This window comes from Octopus bimaculoides, chromosome 2 (assembly GCF_001194135.2).
Source record: "Octopus bimaculoides isolate UCB-OBI-ISO-001 chromosome 2, ASM119413v2, whole genome shotgun sequence".
NCBI classification, from domain to species: Eukaryota; Metazoa; Mollusca; class Cephalopoda; order Octopoda; family Octopodidae; genus Octopus; species Octopus bimaculoides.
In genome coordinates, this window is record NC_068982.1 from 73,215,407 (window position 1) to 73,222,203 (window position 6,797).

The window sequence follows — 6,797 nt, forward strand, 5'->3', positions numbered from 1 at the left end:
ATACGTACACATTTATGTATATATATATAAACATGTATGTATATATATATATTCATACAAATAATGTATTATGTATATGATTATATGTATATATAATGATATATATATATATATATATATATTTATAATTATATATATACTCATATATGTGATGTGTGTGTGAATGTATATATATCATAATTCAGTTTATTTCAAAACTTCTTGTCAACAGAGAAAGAACCGGTTTCTAACCTAGATCCAAGGCTCCTTAATTGGAATTTCAACATTAATAGCCGGGTATTTTTGTTTGTTTGTTTGTATGTATGTATGTATGTATTTATGCATGCATGCATGTATGTATGTATGTATGTATGTATGTGTGTATGTATGTATGTATGTATGTATGTATATAGATTTGTATGTTTTGTTTTATGTAGGTAGATTTGTATGTTTTGTTTTATGTATGCATTCTCATGCATATAGCTGCATATCTAGACATGCTCATATATATTTAAATGATAAACGTCTGGAAAGTTTTACAGATTTTCACAGTTCCAATGATGGATTGAATCTGTAGTCTTCGACCTAATTTTCTCCTTTCTGGTTTTGAGAAGCCTAATTTCTCAAGACTGTTATTTAGGCAATGTATTACGTATCCCAGGGCCCCGATAATTACAAGTATAAACCTGAACTTGTAATCTAGATTGAGTAACTACATATTTTTCAGCATCGGTATCCTCTTTTTCACTAATCTTCAGCTTTATGTTAACATCCGATGGGCAGCTAACTTCCACAACTGTACTCAGTTTCTATTCTCTATGCCAAATCATTATATCAGGTCTGATGTGCTTACATTTTATTGAGGTTTTCACTAAGACATTCCACCAATAACCCTTTTTTTATTATGAGTGGCAATGGCTTCTACCATACTGTGGGTTCTTATTTCTTTGTCTTCGGGATTATCCTTTCGACAGATTTCATTATAGAGTGTCCCAGCTACAACATCATGTCTCATCAGTAAATAATACTGTGACGACATTTTTGGACAACTGCTTATGATGTCGGTGATATCTTCGGTGTTAATCTCACAAAGTCCGCATCGGTTGTCACAGTTTACGGCTTTTCTTGCATCTCTATCCCTTCTGTGCATCAGGTATTTGGTTGATATTTCGTGTTCCTGGATTGCAAACGCATACCCTTCAAAGTGGGGGGGGTAGTAATCCAGCTATTGGTCCATGATAGACCGTTTTAATGATCAATGTTACTATCAACTCGAGTTTTCTACTAGCATACCCATGCATAGACTTCTGTTCATATATGCTCATTCTTTCATCTTATGATACGTTGTGGTAGATTCGTGCGACTTCTTTGGGCATATATTTAAGGTTATTAAACAAGGAATATTGCTCAAGGAGCTGCCTTATGTATGCATGTAATCGTCGACGGCTCCTCCTCGTTTTCTAACATTTCTTTGTTTGTAGTACCATGAGAGATAGAAACATGTAAATGAATCAAAATACTTTCACAGAACACTTTCAGAGTGACGTAACGTGAAAGGCATTAAATGCATCGGACAACTGAGTGACGGAGCGGTAAGTGTGCTGTGATAGAGATGCATGATAGCAATTGCGAAACATTAGAACTTATATTCTGAAAAATAATTCTTTTAGAAAATTGTTTCATTGTAGAGTTCCTACAACCATGTAGAGAAAATCGATTTCTTCCTATATATCCGCGGCAACATGCTTCAAGAATGGAATTCCCAGAACCCAAACGACGCCAGTATACATACCGAAAATATTGAGAATACAAAGATGTGAGTTAAAAGAAAAACTGGAAAGACAATATAGAACTATTGAGAGGCTGTTTTCTTCTTAACTTTATGAGTTTTTGTAAGGTGGTATAGAAAGGGTTTCACAAATTATGACACATACAGAAGTACCAATGGCTCTGAGGGTCATGGGGCTGGCTCATGAACAGAGACACTTGTAATTGGAGTTCAAAGTCGAAGCTCTCGGAAACTTTGGGCTGTTTGAGTTTGTAACTGTATTTCAAGTTTTAATACAAGTTATAACTAAAAGAGACAAGAGTGTCTCGGAATTTGTTGTTTGAAAAATGAATAGAAATAATCTGATTATTGTGCATACCTGCATTCGCACGTAAATACTTCTCCATATCTTTCTTAATAAACCATCGTTTTTAATAAAATTTTACATAGATATGTTTTTGAAGATGTAGATTAACTCTATATGAATTATGCATTATTAATTACCCATATTTAAAAAATATGATAAAGCGCCTGAGAATCTACTCCTACACAATAATCTGTCGTATATTTTAAATTCTAATTTAGACCACGAATTGTGGGATAGCAAGAACCAATTTTCTTTGTGAAATGCCTTCAACAATCAGCATTATTATTTTGAGAAAATAATATAACATAAACATATGTCCAATTAATTTGATAATTGATTGAAAATATGAACATATCAAGAATTCCTTTTAAAATGCAGATTTGAGAATTCTTATAATTTAAGGAAGCACGCTTTAAATGCTCCTTCTAAAACAAATGTTTTTTTTATTATTTCACTGAAGTCATTTTGCCCCACAAGTTTTCATTCAATACTAAGAGCGACTGTGTCAATCACTCTTTCCTGTGTTATCGTACTATTGAAGAAGTCTCAATGAACTTTACGTTTTTGGAAGATCTCTCAACAGATGCTACTATAACTGACAATGTAAAGAACATACGCACGGCAATACAAACACTGAGGATAATATCATTTACCATGTATAACTTGTAAGTTGATGTAGCTCCCTATCTTCATTAAAATTTAATATATTAATCGTCTTAAGATGCTTTATTTCCTCTTGTAGGTATTCTAAGAGATTGTTTGAATATTTTTCCCATAATCTTGGACTTACAAAGTTGAGTTCTTCTAACACGTCTTACTGTTACCTCAGAATGCAAAACAACCTCAATTGTGTTTGCAGCGTCAAACTGCTTTGATATTCCAGCAAACAGTGAACCAATGAGAACAAAGGAAACATTCCGTTTGAATTCAGAGTGAGGTTCATCAGAACTATCATAAAGAATTTCTCAGATGTTCTCCTCTCGTTCATTATCGTCCTCAATAACAGAAAATTTTTTTTTAATTTATCGTTTTGATGGGAGACGAAAAACGGTTTCCATTTCTTCTGTAACTAGTTTCGATTTATTAAAAATCTGAGGTCATTTGCCAAATACAACTTTAAGATCATTAATTTGAGATCTCTCAGTCCGTTGTAGCATCTCTTGACTGGATCACCTCATTATCGTTAACGATCAGTATGAGAATCAACTAAATTGATGACACTAGAATGTAAGAGAAGTATGACACATAATTCATTACATTGTTCATTTCATTTATCGCTTGGGGACGTGAGGTGGAGAGACAGAAGCTTTTTAGTCCAAGTCACACTTCAACAAGATTTATTACAAACCATCCTGGTCTAACACTTGCTTCTCAGTCTGTTCGATGAATACATAAAGTGTTGGTGGAGTCACCTACACGATGATACCACCCTACTTATCCAGACATGTTGATAGCGTTATCATAAATATGTCAACGATTATCTTTAATAGATACCCCAAAATGATTGGATGTCTCCGTAATCAGTCTTGCCAATTCAGCTCCAGTTTTGTTAAAACAATCAACAAAGGATAATTTTTTAAAACTATAAATATAGGGATTGCCACCCTGCCAGGAATGCGGCAAGGCTATGGAACTGCAGCATAGCATATTATGGAGAGATAGCGGAAGTGTTCAAAAGATCCGACGGTGCTTCTTACATTAAAGCAGAGCGGAGGAATCCCAGAGGATCAGCGGTTAAATCACGGAGCTCTGTCAAGAGAGTAACTGCAACGCATCCACAGGGGAAGCATCTATAGTTACGTAATCAGCTAATGAAAGACACAATGACTCAATCTCCCAGTTCACATCCATAATAAGGGAATTATGAATTTGAATTGGGAGCTTGTGTCACAGTGTCTTTCATTAACTGATTACACGACCATGGACGTCACCCTATGGATACGTTAAAGTTACTTGCGAAAGCAACGAAAAAAGAAAAAAATATTTGATACCACAGATAATGAACGCTCTGTTCCACATGGCTAGAATCCGGTGTTGCATCAACAATCAACATTGTATTCATTAACCCCTAGACATTACTGTCTCAAGTCCTCGAACTCATCGGGCCGGTTACCAGGTTTCTATGGCGTATAAGTGACCAAGATCACTCTCTCTCTCTCTGAACAGGACACCAGTTGAAGAGACTGAAGCAACGTGAAATGAAGTGTTTTGCCCAAAAATACAGCAGCGCACCATCCGGATCAGAAATCAGAGCCACATTCTCACAATCATAAGAACAACACCTTAACCACTTGTCCACGTTAGAATGATTTAATAATATTTTGTAGAAATTATTTTATCTAAAATGTGGTTCCAAACAATTTGCGCATCAATTGATAAATTCAGTTTGCGATAATACTGAAATACAGTGAACATGAAGCCGCAATTTTTTTCTTGTGAACCTATAATTTTTGCAGCATGTTCAACTTGCCGGGAGAGCTGTGACGCCATTTTCATTTTGTACCGAAGGTCAAGGACGTTCTTCATATGAACGTATTAAGCAAGACTATTGGTAACCGATAATCTTCTGTCATTCTCTGATAATCTGTTTATATACCTATATACATCTATACACACACAACACACACACATGCACATATACACACACACATACACGTACACATATACGCACACACATACACATATACAAACACATACACACATGCACGCATGCACGCATGCGCGCGTATATGTGTGTGTGTGTGTGTGTGTGTGTGTGTGTGTGTGTGTGTGTGTGTGTGTGTGTGTGTGTGTGTGTGTGTGTGTGTGTGCATTAAACTTTATAGCAGATACTATTATAGCTCCATTTCAGCCAATCTTACCTATTGGTTTCATACGCGAATGAGACAATCAGATGATTACCTAAGACTCGTGGTTTTAGAGAATCACCGAATTATCTGACTCGTGTACGGAAATTGATGGGTAAAATCGGTTGAAATGGATCTATAACACTGTACGCTAAAAGATTAGCATACCCACTCTATTGCCAAATATACGAGATTTGTTACATTTATCTTATCTTACTGGCTTGTTTAAATTCAATGCTCTCAAGTTATCCCCACTCCCCAGGAGAGCATTCAAATTTGTTTCCGTAAAATGGAGGACGTTGTAAACTGAACTATCTTCAAGGAATTCCATGTCATTTCCTTCTTTTCAAACTTCTTCAGAAGCTACAGAAATTGCAAACGCTACCAGAAATAACCTTTGTTGCAGGTCTAGAAAAAAGTTTGTGATATCTTCGAGTATAAATACTTCTCTGAGATTCCAGGTAAAAAGTGTAATTGGGTAGAGAATCCGTTTATGTGTGATATTGAAGAAGTTTCTCAAAAGTTAAGAGAAATTATTGATAAGAAAGCAAGAAATGTTCCTGTCTCTAAACTTCCAACTCAGCTTCCAACCCCAAATGTTCAAAAAAAGGCACTGCATATTTTGCTTCTTTTTTGATTCAATATATTTATGTGAGAAAAGTTTTCTACTTTAGAAAATATAAAAACGAAGTAGAAAAGTCGAATGTGATATGCGACTTGTCTTAATAAACAATCAATCTAGAACTGATGAGCATGTTAATAACTATAATCTATTATTGTATTTTATATATTAAAGCGGTGAGCTGGCAGATTCGTTAGCAGGCCGAAAAAATGCTTAGCGGCATTTCTTCCGTTTTTACGTTCTGAGTTCAAATTACGCGGAGGTCGACTTTGCTGTTCATCCTTTCGAGGCCAATAAAATAAGTATCCGAAGAACTGGGGTCGATGTAATCGATCTTCTCCTCTCCATAAAATTTCAGAACTTGTGCCTATAATAGAAAGGATTATTATGTTTATATTAGTGTGTTTGTTGTGGACGCCTACTGTGTTGTAAGCAGGAAGAGGCACCCTCTTGACCCTCGCTACCTTGACCCGTGGAATATCAATGATGGAAGGGCGGATGCCCCAGCACTCCGATGGCACTTATTTTAAGCTGGGTAGAGTAGGGTAACATAAAATTAGATCAACGACATAACGCACAGTTCTGTCCCCGGAATCAAACCCATATCTTTATGATTGCGACCAGAACACACTAACCATTAGACCATGAGCTCCTCAGTTAACAAAAACGTAAAACAAGTAAGTCATACTCACTTGCAAGTGACACCTAAACAAGTTCTCTATGCATTTTATTTTCTGCTAAATTACATATATTGCTTTCCCACGTTTTTGGACTTATCCAAAACTTTTGGACTTCGCCAAAATGGCGAAGAAAGAAGAATTATTTGGGTACAAACTCTGGTTTCTATTCTCATTTATAAAGGGGAGAGTGGGTAAAAACTGTTCACTAATATTTCGAAGTGCTGACTAATATTTTCAGTCTGATGACCCCTGATTTAAAATACTTAAAGTGTTGAGTACCAATTAATCACATGGCTTTTGGCGTGGTCAATTAGGTAATCGGTCACGTGGATGTATTAGATGACGCCTGTTTATATTGATTGATATCGTCTGACAGTTTCAGTTCAGAATTAATTATATGACTGGTGGTGTTCCCAATTACGTCCATTACTTTAGAGCAGTGGTTCCCAACCCTTTTATTTAAATGAGTCTTACCACGGACTCCTTTTAATATTCTTATCCTTATGTATGTGTATATATATATATATATATATAT